At 41.5% G+C, this 17,607-nt stretch overlaps 1 protein-coding gene across 1 annotated transcript in view; it reads left to right on the top strand.

The window, feature by feature from the left end:
* The first annotated feature begins 13,949 nt into the window (after positions 1 to 13,949).
* EYA4 (EYA transcriptional coactivator and phosphatase 4) overlaps positions 13,950 to 17,607 on the top strand; it is a 141,994-nt gene continuing 138,336 nt past the window's right edge. The window contains exon 1 of the mRNA XM_083858202.1: positions 13,950 to 14,042. The gene's annotated coding sequence lies outside the window, so the exon portion shown is untranslated. The remainder of the gene's footprint in view (positions 14,043 to 17,607) is intronic.

Genomic DNA, 17,607 nt, shown 5'->3' with positions numbered 1-17,607 from the left:
CCAGCTAGCTCTTGCACCAAAACTGCAGTTAGGGGTAACAGCTTGGTACCTTTCCAATCCTGTAGGTCTTGGCCTCAAAGCATGGTGATGACGAGAAAGAAAGGAGGCCTTCCATGTGGATTTCATCCAGGTTTTATTTCACCCAGAGGATGGCCCAGGTAAAAGCGAATTTTTCCTCTTGGGTCTCAGCTTACGTACAGGAGATGTGGAAAGGGGGGAGGGGACAATCTAGAACCAATCCCAGAGGGAGGGGGAATTACCCAGAACACGGAAACAATCAGTAGAACCATCCCATACATAAAAAAGGGAGGGGATGGCATGGACTCTGCCAATCACCCTGGCCCCCCACTAGAACTTTCTAGCCATCTGGGCAGGATTTGCAAAGGGATGGACAGGACCCATAACCAGGGAAAAACCAAAAGGAGATTTAACATGGTGGTACAGGAACAAACCATTATAAAACAAATAACAGAAGCATGCAGAAAATTGGTAAAGCCAAAATGCACCACAACACAGTTGTATATTCTTCTGTTGTTTTTTCAGTCCTGAGTACCCTCTTCTCCAAATAGCTGGCAAAAGATGACTGGCCATCTCATTATGGTTGTCAGGGCAGTAGCTCTGTACCTCACTACAAAAAAAGTATCAGACCTTTCAGATATCCTGGTTTTGCTGAAACTTCTACTAAAAATACCCCTCCTGAATCTCAGGGCCTGGTGGTAGTGGCTGCTACCAGGGACAGAAAGCATAATGTCAAGTTCTCACATGAGGATCTCTGCCATATGAGATAAAAGTGGTCTAATTTCAAGACAACTGAATACTGAGGGTGCTTATACAGCATTTTTACCCAAATGCTTACCAGGTGAAGAAAAATATCTTAGAAAACTTCTTAGGACAGTCCCATTATTTAATATCATGCACTTTTTGTTGATACTCAAACTCAAGCTAATAAAAGAACCACTCCCTTCTACATTGTGAAAGTGATTGAGATACAGCTTAATAATGTGGTACTTCCAGAGCCACATTAATAATTTCTTCTATACTATTGCTTTAGCGAGCCTGTCTCCATAATTTTTGCTTATCAAACAGATCCTTTGTCTTTAGTATGAATCCTAGAATGGCATGTGTTGGAAGGGACCTTAAAGACCATCTAGTTCCAATGCCAGCCCCTGTGGGGAGGCATGATTTGTCCATAAGTGAGACTGTGTTGGTTGTCTCAGATCACCATCTTATCTTGCACGAGCCTTGATGTTTCATCTGTTTTTCTGAGAAATAACAGCAAAACATGAAGCTAATAGTGAGTTTATAGACATAAAAACATTACCAGAGGTGGTTAAATAGAATAGAATAAATTTGGCTAGTGTATGCTCTTTAGGCTTCCACAGGAGTTCTTTGCAGACTTCAAGCCTGTGTACATTTACAGCTCTTTACACCCTCAACAGTGACAAGCAACACTTTTGAACTCTCTGTTGTTTAAAGATGGCACACACTTTCTACATATAAGTGAAATTTAAGTGAGAAAGACTAGGTTTATTCATATTGAAACAATTTGTGGTGACTTTACTAGTTGTAGATTTTTATATCTCTGACTTGGAAGGGAAAAAAGGAAGGTTAAGCACAAGAATTTATAAAAATCTTTTCCAGTTTGACTTTTCAGTGCATGGATGGAAATTAAACAGCTTTTTGTGCTGAAGAGCAAAATAGAGATGATGGAAATAGAAAGAAAACAAAAGGCTCAATGGCCTTAGTAATAAAACAACTTCCTTATATTTCATAAAAGCAAAATTAAGAGTTTCATGGAGGCTGGAAAATGCCTCAGACCTTTGGTGTTTATAAAATTACAAATTATTATTTTACCAGACAAAAGATTAGATCAAACCAAGAATTAGAATTGTATGTTTTCAAGAGTTTTCTTCCACATCAAAAATTAGCAGTTGCTGGTCTTCAAATAGTTTTTAATCAGTCTGTTGAAGGCAACTCTAACAGCAAAAATGCTCAGCTTCAATAAGAATATTAGAGGATGTATGGAATGTATTTATCCTACATATAGAAATGAAATGCATCCTGTCACAGTGCAGTATAGACTTTAAGAACTAGGATGACTGGTTTACAAGGTTTGTTTTTAATCAGAAACATCTGTATTAAAGAAAACAAAATAATATGGTACCAGCAATAATGGGGAGGTAGGTCCTAAAGACTGTAACTAAAGACTCCTGGCAAGATTTTTAGTAGAAGCAGCTACTTAGACAAGCTGTGTGGAAAAGTTATTTCACGGTAATTTCAAAGGCATGAGTTTAGATTATGCTGGAGACCATCTCCCAGCTAGGTAAGGCAAGTAGGTACTTTGTCAGATAGGCTGAGGAGCCAGATCTTACCAACACTTTAAGTCTATTGTTCATTACTGACTATACAGCACCAAGCTTGTCTTACTTCATAAAGTGTTTGGACAACACCCTCAGGCACATGGTGTGACTCTTGAGGTGTCCTATGCAGGGCCAGGAGTTGGACTCAATGATCCTGATGGGTCCTTCCAAACTCAGCACATTCTATATTTCTATGACTCTATGACACAAGCTGTCTTGACCATTTGAGCTTCGTGGACATGTTCGTAGTGCTTTGACAACTAGCAGACATACAAACCCTAGTCATAAAGGAACACAGAGCAGAATTTTTTTTTATACCCACTATTTTCTTCAGTCCTCCTATCCTTATTCCTCCATCATTCAAGCAGAAATGCAAAATGAATGGAGACAAGTGCCCTAAGTTTTATGATGTTTCACGAGCTTTTATCCAGTTTTCAATCTCTTAGATAAGGATAGGTTCTTATTTTATGAGTTGTGCCATTGGTCTTTACTCTGACTTAAAAATTGTAGGTACCTCAAAGAAAGTATGTGAGAAGAATAAGGAAGAGTTCTTTCACAATTTGTGGTGTTTTCTTTAGTTAAATGCTTTGAGCAGAAATGGAGATCTATAGTAGGAGCAATTCAACTCTCTTAACACTGAAGTATACTGCAGCATGTGGCTCAAGCCATGTAGGGCTTGTTCATCAATGTAAATTACTATTTTTTTAGCCTTGTGATTTTTTAAATCAGCTAACACATATTTATAAGGCTACTTGTAGCAAAAAGGTACATGACTCTGCCTATTCATTTTGCTTGCTAATATGATGACAGTTTATTTATTTTAATGGAGCTGCAGTGCTAATGCTAGTGCTTGTTTTCTTCTACACTAAGTCTCGTGCAGTCTATTCATGCTAATAGTTAATGGTTATTGCAATGGGAATGAAGCCTAGAGGGCCATGACACTTCAATAAGTAATGCAAAACAGAAGATAATTCTACATTTTGGAAAAGGAGGGAATACAATTTATTTTGTAACTCTGAAAATTAGGGGGGAAAAAAGCGCCTAATAGTTTGAGAATGAAAATTCCTTTTTATTATACTTCCCATGTTTAGAATGCATGATACAACGGGGTCAATATGGCTTGACAGGAGCCATGGTTTCTGCTTCAACTAATGGTACTGAGGAATTGTTTCACTTTAATTATTCTATGTTTATTTTCCTGCACCCTTAAATCTGAAGTTCTGCAGGGAGGTTCTCTCATTTTCATTTGATGGCCATTTCATACCCAATATAACAAGAGCCCTACTCTAGAGACCGATACATATTTTATTTCCCAAAGCAAGAATAAATCTGGAATTCTTTATTGTTATGCCACAGCAGTGTTAATTTCAGTTGTATAAATCTCTATTACACATATGGAAACTTGGATATGGAAGCTAGGGACAAACAGCACCCTGTTTAGCACTTCTTTATCTGCCTCTGTAGGATCATCTCATTAACCTTGTGGGGACTTTACTTGCCCACCTTTGATTTTTCTTTCTTTCATTTAAAAGCTTTTCCTCAGGACTCATGTAATATATAACATTGTTCTATTTGATGGGGGCTGACAGGGTTCTTTTCAGAGCTCATCATTGCTTCTCTTCAATTAGCCATAAAGACCACTGCTGAGTGACAGCAGTATATTCTTCCCACAGGTTTTCCCATCCCAGCTATTACAGGGCATGTGAGATGGGACCTGAAGGGCAGCAGCCAATTTCTGGTTTCCAGACTCACACTGTCAGCAGATAACCTCCTGAGCTCATGAAGCCAGTACTACAGCTGATGGAAGGTTTTTCAAATTAAGACTTTTGATGCTGCAAACTTACTCCCCTCTTTCAGTAATTTTAGTGTAACTATAACAAACACGTAGAATGAAATACCCACTAAGCCTGTTGATATCGGAAAGATTTATTTTTTTTTTTTACATATCTGTGGCTTTCTTTTTTCTAATTTGTTGACTTTTGAAATTTTTCTCATACACTTACTATTTACCACTTGCCCAAGAATGAGGGCAATTACTAACTTAGGATTCCTGTGGAGGTGTAGGAAGTCTTGTTGACAGCATTCATCACCTGCCTCTTCTCTAAACAGAAGGTTTGTTTACAGCCTTATGACACGCAGTACCTGAGTAACCAAAGCTCTGAACCTCTGCAAGGTCTGCAAACTTATATTTTGTAGTTTCCTGAAAATAATCATTCTTGCCTTATTTCCTTGTTTTCCATAAAATAATGATAGAAATATTTATGCACATTACATGGGGTACAATTTACATCATCAATGTATAACTGTCAGGGAAATATCTAAAAACTGTTAAGTATTATTTTAATTAAATGCAGCTTCTACATTCTGAAAATACTAATGGAATTATGCTACAATGTGAGTGGAAGATGTCAAAAACTAAAATGAAAAAAAATCAGAGAAAAAAAGACAGAAAAATGAACCGGCTGTACTCAAGAAACTAAATTAGGGCATCTAAAGGATGGTGCCTTAATCTCAAAGGAAATTCTACTAAATTGAAGTATTACTAAGTTATCTAATAATCTTACTAAATTGACATAAAGTTCAAATTTAACAGAAATACAAATATAATTAAAAGAATTAAATATAATAAGGTCTATAAATCTCTCAAGCATTTGTGTACAGGTGTTATATTTGCAATACAAACATGACACATACTGAGTCACTTCAAAGAGAAGGCGATTACAAGGGGAATAAGTATGGGCCAATGTCAACACCTTGTTATGTCAGCATTATAAATTTCACCAAGCTCAGCTGCTACAAGACTGTAATTCCTTCTTCCATGGGCATTTCTTGCAGATAATAATGCAGGCTGCAAATACTACAGAACCTCAGCAGAATTCAGAGCAAGAACTCTGTCCAACCAAAGATCTCTTTTAATGTTCTTCTTTAGGCCCATTTCTCCACCATTGAAATCTGCAAGTTTGTAAATTGCCAAGTACTTCCTAGAATTAAAATTACGGAGACCAATTTTTCTTACTCTAATTTTCATCCAAATATTAGTGACAATAGGGGCAAAAAACCCTCATCACATTTCTACTTATAGAGACTGAGAAATTTCTTTTTTTCTGATGGAGGAAATCTACCCCCTCTATAGGGAGCTAGCAGGTATGTCAGGGCAATATTGCTTTGCTTTTCCAGATTGTTCTACTTGAGAATAATTGCTGAAATAAATCTCTTTTTGTAATAAATCCTTCCTTTAAGAAAGTATTAATTATCTCAGCAGTACTGCTCACCTCTAGAAATCCTGTTTCCCATTATGTTTAATTTAGAACTGTATGCATGATACCAAACAGGACAAGTAAGCAGCGTCCTGGATACTTGAGCAAGCTTAGTACCTCACTTGCCTTCTCTTAATCTATTCCTCCTGAAAGTCTTTCATCACAACAGAACTTTTTTAAACTTTCGAACACATGAAAGCAAATCTGATACAAGGACATTCCTGATTTTCTCCTGGCACTCTCACATAGATGCTGTTACCATTCATCTTCAGAAGTGAAGGTTCCATCATCTGGAACCTGGTGGATGAAGGAAGGGCTCCAGCACTGGTCACCCTCCTCCTTACCAATTCATCAAAGTCAGTTCATCTCTGACTTTGCACAAGTAACTGCATGTTTACACAACTGAAAAAGCACCTCCTCTTGTTGCCAGCTATGGTAATGCCATGTCTTAAATCCTACACTCTTAGAGCAAAGCCATGATACCATACAGCTGAGCATCATAACTGTGGTTTATATTACATAAGACATTAAAGTATTTATTTATCAATTCCCACCCCCAAGTCAGTAACATTAAATTCCATTCATAATACAATGCAATTGTTTTAAAAATTGTTGCCTGTTTTCAAAAACAAAACTTAGGAAAATTGATGCATTTTTTAAAAAGAATAATAATATTAATAGGACACACGATGAAGAGGACTGCTATAAAGACTGTAGTATTTTTCTGCTAAGGTTGAGTAAATAGCCTATAAATTATTCAGTCTTCATAAGCTCTGAGCAGTAAAACTGTTATTACACGTTGCACACTATGTACCTCTAATATCCAATCTGAAGTTCATTTATCAACAACTACTCTTATGTAAACAAGGCATGGAAAAACCTGACTTGTTTTTACTTGTTATTGATGATCTTTCAAAACTCAGAAATTGCCTCCTCCTCAATTTCCTACCGAGTTCTTAGGTAATCACCTCATCAATAGTTCTCAACAAAAATAATTGTTTCCAGAACAAAACTTTAGCCAGAATTTAGGTCCTTTAAGCTGGTGCCTCTCAGAGCTTCAAAAGTGTGAAAAATGAAAATGTGTATTTAAAAAAAATCTCAGGATGTGTATATGCTTTTATGAAGTCAGAAGAGGAGAAAAGTTTTCCCAGAACAGGATATGGGGTGTTAAAATGAAACACAGGCCTTTTAGGATATGTGTTTCGTTTTTCGTTTTGGTTTGGGTTTTACCATGAAGTTCAATCTTCAGTAGCATTTACACAGGAGTACAGGCCATTCAAATGCTAATAAGGCACTCACATTTACAGTCAGTCCCAAGTGTAGTCAGCTAATGGAAAAGGTGAGGAAGAGAACTTTGCATGCCTTTTAATGAAGTGATGTGCTATAGGACAAGAGTGGAGATTTACACTAACTGCTTTGTTCTCATCTGAGGTCCACTTCCCTAGAGACCATTTCCTCCACTCTCTCTTTTTCACCGTAGCAGCAAAGATATTCTGAAACCAGGGCTGAAGCAGCCACTTGGAGGTCTCAGAACAACTTAGGAGCTGTGGCAAAACCCACACCATTTGGTTTTAATTTCTTTAAAAAATGCTAAGTATTTGTTAGTAGGAAAAGAAGAATATAATGGGAAGGGTAAAGAAGGATAAAGGTTTGAGAGAGCACATTTACCTCAATGAACCTCCGCCTCCTGTTTTAAACCACTCAGGACTGCTCTGGAGACTGTTGTCAAAAGCATCCTTTTCGCATCCCAGAACAGCTGTTCCCCAAAAGCAAAGTAATGGTGAGAAAGATTTGCTTGTACCGTTGCATCAATACTCAATCACACGCAGTTATGTGTCTGACAAGTTCTTCTACCCCAAAAACTGAGAAGGCACATAATATCTATTTGTCCAATTTGGGAAAATTGGCAAAGTGGTGCTCAGGTAGCTCTTCTAGCTCTTGATGTATTGATATTGTTATGTTAGCTGAAACCAAGTTATTATGGCCTTATGTAGTTTCACATAAGTATGTGCTCATCTTGCTTACACGTAAGAGCTGATGGTTTCAGGAAGTACATGGAACAATCAGCCACTTTTCTGCTGACAGACTGTTCTGTCAGCTGTGCAGTCCAGTAATTACAGTAAAAATGCCCCCACAAAACCTAGCGATATACATGAAGGCATGTTCCAGTTAATACCAGAACTGAAATGCTTCTTTACATCAGCTTCAATCAGTGGAAATTATATTAGTAACTTCTTTTATGTGGTTTACATTGGGCTGGCTGGTAAGATCCTTGGGGCAGTGGGACTGTGCCTACCTCTGCATTTATCAATTGCAGTAAGGACCTCTCAGCAGAATGTATAAATTATGGGTAAATGTTAATAAGCAGCCAAGTGTAACTATAATAACTACATTAATAACTACGAATACATTACACAAACAGATTAGACCCGTTGGAAGAATGCAGAAATCATGAACATTACTGATTCAAAGTACACTTACTACTTCACAGACAGGACAAAACAAACTTTCCTCTTGCTGGATATCTCAAGATTTCAGTGCATAAAGAATGATTTAATAAGAAGTGTAATACTAGGATTAACTAAGTTAATATACATATACAAAACAGACCTCTGCAACTACTGTTTAAATGCCTTTAAAATAAGGCTGCTACTTTATTTCTAATTTATGTCTCTGAGATTCAGGATGAGGTTCTCACAGAAACCAACACCTAAAGAGTCTGGTCAGGAGTATTCCAATGCAAGACAACATTGCAATACTTGCTATAAGGAAGGGTAATTGCCCCTAAATGCTATGCCTGGCTTTCTGCCTACTACCATTCTGACAGTGCTACAAATAAACTAGCAGTTTAAATCCATAAATGGTTATAGATTATACTGGAGCTGTAACTTACACATTCAGAAATGTCTGAAGTCTTTGAACAGAACATTTTAACAGGAGAAAGGAACTTGTACTTTGAAATAAAACAGGTTTTCTGAAAATACTCTTTGACATTTTTTTTTTTTGAATCTCTGCTTTTCATTTTATAGTTTTTCTCTGTTTCCTTTCTCTATTGCACAGCACCTGCAAATAAATGAGTGAAATGGCCTTCGTTTAATCTTATGCTGCTAAGAGAATTGAATTCAATCGTGCTTCTGGAAGTAACAGAGTTATTTTTAGTGTAATGGTAATATATAATGTCATTTGTAGCATCATTTGGCAATGACATTTTTACTTCTATAAAATATGTTAAAAAACTTATGGCAAATCATTCCTTGCTGACTACATGTTATTATATTATAATGTAATACAGCAACAACATGATGTTACAGTGTAGTAAAAAGATCTTGGTATGAATCTGTATTTGAGTTTATTGCATAAAAAGCTCTATCCTGCTGACAAAGACACTGATGAATGCTTCACTATTGATTTCACTGGAAACCTCAACATGCCTGAAAGTTGACTAACATATACAAATACTGACTTACCTAGATCTTTTCTGATCAATGACAGTAAAATGAAGTCTCTGGTTTATGCTACCTATATATGTAATCAAAAACCATTTTCAAAAGGATGTTTTACATCTCACAGATTTAGAAGCTGCTTTAAATAGATTTTTAGTAATATTATGGTGGCCATCTCAGAGTTATTCCATTGAAGAATCTTGTAAATGGATAAAAATAACCAGAGAGAAGTTTTAAAAGATGATGGAAATTCCTAGAAGTAATCAGAAGTGAAGAAAGTACATCTAACCAAAAACCAATTAAAAAAGCAAATTCAAGGGAATTACACTAAGCAGCAGCACAAATATTTAATGGTACAGCTTAAAATGTTCACATTTTTATAAATCATCCAAGGATTGGTCTTTATTTTATTTGTAATGAAATGAAATCTGGAACAAGTTTCTACAGCCAGAATAAACACGGATGGATGTGGGGCACACCCTCAGTCCTCCTCCAGTGCCAGAGGCTCTGGAGGTGAGGTAATGCCAGCCCTGACGTTTCTCCTGCCTCCCCAACAACCTGACCCAATGTTGTCTCTGGAACACATCTGAGAGTGACTTTCAGGCTACATCTGCACAAGGAAATTTTCTGAAGATTGCTTTTCTGACCTAAGGCCATCTGTCAGAGCAGTGTTTCTGTAAAGCCAAAATTCTCATTATCAGCTCTCTCATTCTCCAGCACAGGATGGATGCCTGGACTAGACAAAGAACCAGGAATGGTCCTTGATCCATACCACAATCTGAACTAGACCAGGGCATTTCTTAGGAGAAAGCTAACTGGTGAGAACAAAACTGCAACAACAAGCAAACTACAGATCTGTGTGCTAGCCCTGATCAGTGTGGACATAGGTTTTGTATCCCAAAGGATCAGGGAACACATGGATCATCAAACAAATACATAGGGCCCAACATTTTCCCTGGGTCAGCTCCGTATATTACTTAACAGAAACTTCATGAAACTTCCATGAAACACGATGGAAAGGTATATTGCAGGAAACAGAGTGGGTCTCTCTCAGGAAAGAAAAAAAGATCCTGGTGAAATGGCAGGATACAAATTAAGATTGTCAAGCACACCCCATTCCGCCTGCACGGGCAGCTGAAACAATGCAGATTTTCCTTTGCACTTAGCCAGCTTCGGTTTAAGCAAGCTTTAGAGACAAAACCTGCACTAATTTCAGTGGGACCTTTGTCTGTGTACGGTATGCAGAACAGAGCCCTCTCCTGGTAAAGCACTGAAGATAATTGAGGACATCCCTGGCACCGTATTTGGCACTGTCTGCAGCACATATCTCTGCGATGAAGTATTGAACGTAGGCACTCAAAATAAAATATTAGAAAAGCTCAGCTATTTGGAGCCACGGAACCTTATGATTGAGGTCAGATTTATTTGGATTAAAAAATATATGGAAATCTAAGTAACACTGAAATGATGGCATACTTGAAAACTGAAACCAAAAAATAGGTTATATAACATACTTAAAGGCACAGTTGGCATTTCAAGATCACAATGACTAGCCAGTTGTAACCTGTTTTTGAACCCACAGCTGAACCTTGCATGTTGAATTACTGAAAAGGGTGGGTCACCTTCTTTTTAAACCTGAAATCTGATAACCGGGTCAAAAGAACCCCCATTCATTCTTTCTTTTTATGACTATAAAGCCATGAAGCACCAATAATAACCTTAAGTATGTAGATCAACACTCTTTGCCTAATTAACATGCTTTTGGATTTCATACTTGAACCTGAAAACAAGAAACCATATTTCAAAGCCCTGCTTTTGCAAAACAAAATTTGCAACAGGTACCTAATCTGGATGCAGGACATGGTAAGCACTTACATAAATCATATTAATGATCCACTGCCAAAATAGTGACTCTCTGTCATTAGCTTTTCTCAGAATAACTTTACCATAATCCCTTTGCTCAAACAGCAACACAACCTTGTCACTGAGATGCAATGCAAAAGAATATTGGTTTAATTTTAAAATAATTTATTAGCATTACAAACCCTATATTGTTTTTTTGTAAAATATGCAAATATGATTCTCTGAAGCCACACTACTTATGGCTGTGATCTCACTAGATTTCACAAGGTAAGTAGGGTTGGGTCTGTAGTATTTGCATGGAAGACTTCCAAGGAAATTCCAGGTTACTCTATGAAATGGTATTTGTGCAGGGTGGCATTCTTCTGCTGGTGCAGTATTGAACCAGCAGAAAGAATATGATTGCAAGTGCTGTCTTTAATTAAGAGGTAAAACCAAGGATACTGAACACTTGTGGGCATTAAACACCCTATGGCAGTTTTTCCCAGTGTAGGAGTGCCCAGCCAAATACCAGTCTAGATAATTACATCCTGCCTACTTACATTCCCATGTTGCTTTAAATGGATAAGGCATTATTCTTCTATTCTGGTGTAAAAGTGGATCCTGCAACCCTTCCTTGGGCTCTGTTAGGACTATTTCTAGCATGACCTTCTCCATGGTCACACAGAGTCATTTATGTGAACCAGTGCATTGTACTACAATTTGGATTTGCCGCCTTCTGAAATCACTTCCAGTGAGCTCATGGGAACTTACTTCAGCCTAAAGACACTGATTTAACCAATACTACCATTTAATTACTGCCTGTGAAAGTCATACTTACAATAAATCTCTGCAAAAAATTGTCTGATTATCAGATCAGTTTCTGTGGGACTCTCTTCAGTACACGTGACACTCAGTTTCGGCATGACCCTGCCCATCCTCACCAAAATAAACAGAAAGCAGCAGCATGGTTCAATGGCATCAAGACCAGGCTTCTTCCTGGGAGATTTGCCTTGGGACCATACCATGTACCAGCAGTGCAGGCCTCCCACACCTCCTCAATTTGAAGCAAGTTACACTGAACAAAGATATAGATAATCTTTTCAAGTCAGCTGTACATTTTAAGACACAGCACAACAAATGGTTAAGTGTTTGCCTTAAAGTGATATGTCTGTTAAAACAACCAATGTTACTACAGAACTGTTCCCCACAACAGGAATTCTCTTCATTGAAGGAAACCAGACTTCACAAAACCTTCATTACCATGTTCGAGTACCTTGCACTAGACCACCGTGCTGCCACTCACCAAAGTCCCCTCGAAAGGAAGGAGTTGTTAAGCATGTTTCCCTGCAGAAGGAGCCTGTTAGCAAGATGGGTGCTGGCATTACTCACAACTTAGTCTGTGGCAGGGTTGTCAATCACGATTATTCCCACAAATCTGAGCTTTCTCCCCTTCCAATTACTCTCTAAAATCTCATTTTCAAAATTAATTTCCTATTTCTGGCTCATCCTACACTGTGTCAATTTGAAGGCTGACTTTAGGAGGCTTTTTTAGTTTAAAAGTTTTTCTAGCTGTATTTGTGTGGGTCAAAAGAGTTTTCCAAGTCTCTTCTCTTTCTGAGTGGCGAGTCTCCCAAGACAGCAAATACAGGGCTTTTATAGACTTGTTTTTATGAAAATTAAGTCATCTGAAATCTGAAATTACTTAGGAAAAAGATGACCATGTTAGTATAATTCATTGAATGCAAATTATGAAATTCAAAGGCTTGAGTAAAGTTAAATAGCTCTAAATAGTATCACCAAATGCAAAATGAGAAAAGAGGAGGCAGGTAGGAAAGAATTTTCACAAATCCATACTTTTTCCCCCCTCATTTCATGTGACTTGCTGACCTCAAAAGCTTCTAACATTCATGACTTCTGAAGCCCAAGACTTTTCTCTCACATCTCTCTCCAAATACAGGGCCTAACTTTTGCCTCCTCTTTTAAATCTTTTACTTAGACCCTTTGTAGAGTGAAGTTAACTTGACAGAAAGAGGGAGATGCAGCTGGTTGAACAAGAGCCACTCAATCCACCCAGTGAAACTGCAGTCAGAAGATAATACAAGGTGAAGGGTAAGAGTATGAAATGTGACTAAGCAATTAGGGATTTTCTTCCGCTTCTCCACACAAAGGAGCCAAGAGGACCAAATGCAGCTGCTGAATTTCTTGCAGGGAAGAGTGCTCTGTTTCAGACTAGGAAAGAACTTTGCCTTCATCCACACTGACCAGCTTGAGAGAAAGGAGACAAATGTATCCTACAAAAGGGTACTCCAACCAGTCCTGTCATGTAGCATCGATCATACTTGATCATTCAAACTCAGGACTACCTTATAGCCTTGGTTTCTTCTAGAAAAAACAAAGGGGAGAAGTGAAGAGCGGACTTCACTACCTGTGCTCCAGTGGATTGGCATTAATCAATCACTGCCCCTCAGGGCCCCCTCCTTTGCTCCCATCACTACCAACTGCAAATGTCGGGGAGTAGCGAAGCTAAAAGCTCCAGGCCCCGGGCTGCGAGGCCGAGCACGGCGGGAGGGACATTTTGCAGCCGTGTGGTGGCCGGTCCGTGCCCGGCGCGGTGTTCGGAGCCCGGGCAGGGCAGGGCAGTGCCGGGAGGGCAGCGGGGCCGAGCCGAGAGGGGCCGGCACAGGGAGCGGACACCGCCGCAGCTCCCGGGGCTGGGCTGGCTCCCGGCTTCTCGCCCCTCACCTCTGCGCTCCCGGGACGGCCTTTTTGGGCGGGAGGGCGGGAGGGGGTTACCTTTTCTTAGGGAAGTCCCGTCCCTTGCCAGGGAAACTTTACGTTCCTGTGCACGGGAGGCGACTAGTTGCGCTCCCTGAAGTGCGAGGAGTGTTTGGCTTCTCACGTACCAGCCTCCTCCTCCTCCATCTACCCCCCCGCCCCGAATCTCCCCTCCCGTTTTGCTCCGAGTTGCGCTTTATTTGTGTGTGGAGAAAGGGGTGGGGGGGACGACTCGTAGGGGGGATGTTCTGTTTTTGCCAGAGGAGCGGTGCAAAAGGGGAGCCTCGGCTGGGAGAAGGTACGAGAATAAATAAATAAGGAGCGGCCCTAAAATAAAGGTAGCGGCGTATCCCGGCAGCGAGAAGGTGAGTGTCTGACTTCCCCGGCTCCCTCCCACCCCTTGTGCTCGGAGGTGGAGGAAAGGGCTTCCCTGCCGCCTCTGCGTGTCCGTGGAGGGGTGTGTGCGTCTGGCTGCTCCTGTTCGGCGTTTATTTAGCGCTGTTTTCCTGCCGCTTCGATGACAGCAGCAACAACAACAACAACAACAAAGTTGCTGTAAAACGAATGCGATGGGAGGGAGCAGCGGAAAGACGCGCTTTTACCCCGGCCCCACGCGAGTTTAATTGCAAAAGACCAAACTGTTTTTTTCCGTGCCGACGGGGGGTGACTTTTTACACGCCCAGCCGGACTTTCTGCCTCTGTCCAGGTGATATTCCCTGCCGTTTTGCCCTCACCGCTCTTGGGCTGGGTTTTGCCGGGGCTGCTGGACAGGAGCAAGTTCTGCCCTCGCATTGTTCCCGCCTGCGCCTCCCGCCCGCTCCCGGGGCGGCGGAACCGGGGGGCCCGGGCTGTGCCATGGGGCTGCGGGGGCCCGGGGGCTGCGGGGGCCCGGGGGCTGCGGGGGGCCCGGGCTATGCCCCGGGGGCTGCAGGCCCGCCTGCCGTGGGCGACAGGGCTCTGCCAGCCCCTGCGAGGGCCGGCGGCGGCTTCACCGGAGGCTGTGAGGAAAGAGCGTTTCTGGCCGCGGGGTCCCCTCCGGACAGAGCGGCGTGAAAACACGCCGGGACAGCAGTCCCTTCCTGAAACCTCCGCTCCTCCAGCCAGGGCCGGGGCAGCCCGGCCGGGACAGGGGCAGGGGCGGCACAGGAGCGGGTCAGTTCTGCTGCCCGCCCTCGGCCCCCGCAGCGCTCGGGGGCTCCGCTGCCCGCCTGCCCCGGGGCGGAGCGCTGCGGGGGCCGGCACCGCTGCCTCCCGCTGCCTCCCGCTGCCTCCCGCTGCCTCCCGCTGCCTCCCGCTGCCTCCCGCTGCCTCCCGCTGCCTCCCGGCCGGCAGCCGCCGCCAGGGCTCCGGCCGTCACTTTTCCCAGTGGCCGAAGGGAGCGGGGAAAGAGCCGCCCGTTGTTTTTGTTCCTCTCCGTTTCCTCTCCCCGAGGGATGTCTCTTGCCCTTCCCCTCCCCCGCCCCGGCTTGTTTTTCTTGTGGTTTAAAGACAAAACGTCGCGTTTTGGGGTCGTGCCGCCGCGCCCCCGCCCCCGCCGCGGTCCCCGCTGTGCGGGCGGACGGGACACGGGGCAGCCCCGGCACCGCGGGGGTCCCGCCGCCTTTTCACCGGCCGTGCGGGGACTGGTGTTTTGGTTAGAAAGCCTTTCCACGTGGGTAAGCCCTGTGTGTGTGCGCGCACACTTGATCCGAGAGGAGGTAACAGGATTCTCCGTGTTCAAAACCAGTGGGCTCTTGGCCATTAATCTCCTTCTCCTGCTGTCATTACAGACACTTCCCGAGTCAGGCACCCGCGGAGAGCCGCCAGCCGCGTTGCACAGGGCGGCTCTCCGAGCCCTGCCCGGCCGGAGCGGGGCTGCCCGGGGAGCAGCGGCCCCTCGGCGCCTTCCGCCGGCAGGGAGAGCGGGACCCCGCCGCTGCCAATCGCGAGTTGGCATCTAAAGTTTCATTTACATTTATGAAAGTGGCGGCCCGGGCCAGGCGGGCGGGCAGGGCTCGCAGCCCGGCACACGGAGGGACGCGCGGGGCTCGCCCGTGGCCGTGTGAAATAGCTGGTACTGACAAAAATCCTGGGATTCGCGCTGTACCAGACAAGGGAGCGACTTGGCCGGTTCCAGTTTAAGTATGAAGTCATGCTAGAACAGTAAGGAACCAGTATTTACGGTTTTCTGAGTTTTGTTTTACGTGTTTCATTTGAGGAGACCAGAAAGCGTATCTAAGATAAACTAATCAGCGCTTTAGATTTAGAGGGAGTTATACAAAGAAGGAGTTTTTTCTGTTTGGCAAATAGATTTTCTGGTCTGACCTCGGAGTTTGATGTTGAAGCGTGTACTTTGCAATAAATCCAGGCCGTATCTTTGTTTCATTTCCTTAACACTAAAAAGAAAAGTTTTGCAAAATTGCTGTGGGTTTGACTCTTCCCCTAGTATTTCTGAAAATTCTGCTGAATAACAAATGTTTGCATACTTGCAATATATATCATACTGCGAGTAAAGTGCAAGTACAGACTGACATTTCTGTCTCTTCCCGGTGATTCTTTCTGTCTTTGACATCTAACATTAGCTGGGCTATGTCTGAAACAGGTATTTTGCTTTTTATTTTTTTTTTTGGAAATTGTGGTATTTATGTTACCAAATGTTCTTCAACCAAATTTAATAGAAATGAAAGTGGAGCGTGTTGAAGAATCTTTTATTGTATCTTTGTTCAGATAATTTGTATGCAGTTGTTAATTGTTACATGTGTATAGTGGTACTGATAATAAATTTAGTTGAAGGTTACTCTTGCTGGATTTGTATTTATTAATGACCTCACAACGCTTTGCAGTATAAATTTATTCTGTATGGATAATGTCTATGGAATAAATAAATCATAACCAAGCAACGTATTGAGTAGAGAACTGGTGAGTTCTCAGTTAATTGCAGTTCCCAGTTAAAATATTTCAAACAAGGCAACTGTAGAAATACAGCTATAGATAGTATCCTGGCATATTTTTAGCATCTGATGCAAGTGTTAAAGTTTAACTCTTTAAACTTTATGCAAGTGCTAGAATTAATGTTAAACATTGGCATTTGGTGAGGGAAAGGTACCTGTTTCCTTGATGAACTGGTGGTAGTGGATGATGTTGTTCGCAATCCTCCAGTGTTAAAATTTAAACACCATTTTACTCTCTTAAATACGAAAGTTACCACAGAAAGAAAAAAGAAATTCCTGGAATTTCTGTTAAACGCTCTAGGACACAGGTAATCGATTTTTTTCTGCGTTATCTTTTTCCTTCTTGAAAGTAAGGATTTTATGAACTCAGGGTAAAGCAGGTCTCCTTTTTTATAAGGAGCATTTATTCAGCATACTTCTATATTGCAGCTGCTGATCATATTTCATGGAACTGTTAAAGCACTTAAAACCTAAAATTAGGTACTGTCTGGTAGCAAATATTTCAAATCAGTCCTTGAAGAAACGGGCTTAAAAAAGAGACATTCTGAAATATATCATTGAGAGAAAGTAATCTTGCATTGCTTTTACTCAGTGCAATACCAGTCTAAATCACTGGATTCAACACAGTGTACTTTTTCCTTAGGTTTTCTTAATCTCCTGGATTTTTATTGTGATTTTATGCTGGCTTTGGTGATATCATAACCAGCTACTTTGTTCAAGCTATGTTTACGACGGCAACGCTTGAATTAACAGGTGTCGAATTAACTTCTAACATACGTGTATTTCCAGTGAGTGTTCTTGTGGTACTAAGAGCTGAAATATAAGTTTCCTCGCTTCCTGGTGTGCGTGTTTCTGGCCGTTAGTTGCAGAAGGTGTACACTTGCTTTTTTCCAGATTTTGGATGAGTTAATTTACAGTTTAGTATTTTCAAATTGAGGAGTGGGATTAGGTTTGTTTTTTTAGTTGAGCATAAGAATAGGTTTGCTTGCTCTCCAGCTTT

Source organism: Zosterops lateralis, assembly GCF_965231275.1.
Source record: "Zosterops lateralis genome assembly, chromosome: 3".
Classification (NCBI taxonomy): Eukaryota; Metazoa; Chordata; class Aves; order Passeriformes; family Zosteropidae; genus Zosterops; species Zosterops lateralis.
This window is presented reverse-complemented; position numbering and strand designations above follow the sequence as displayed.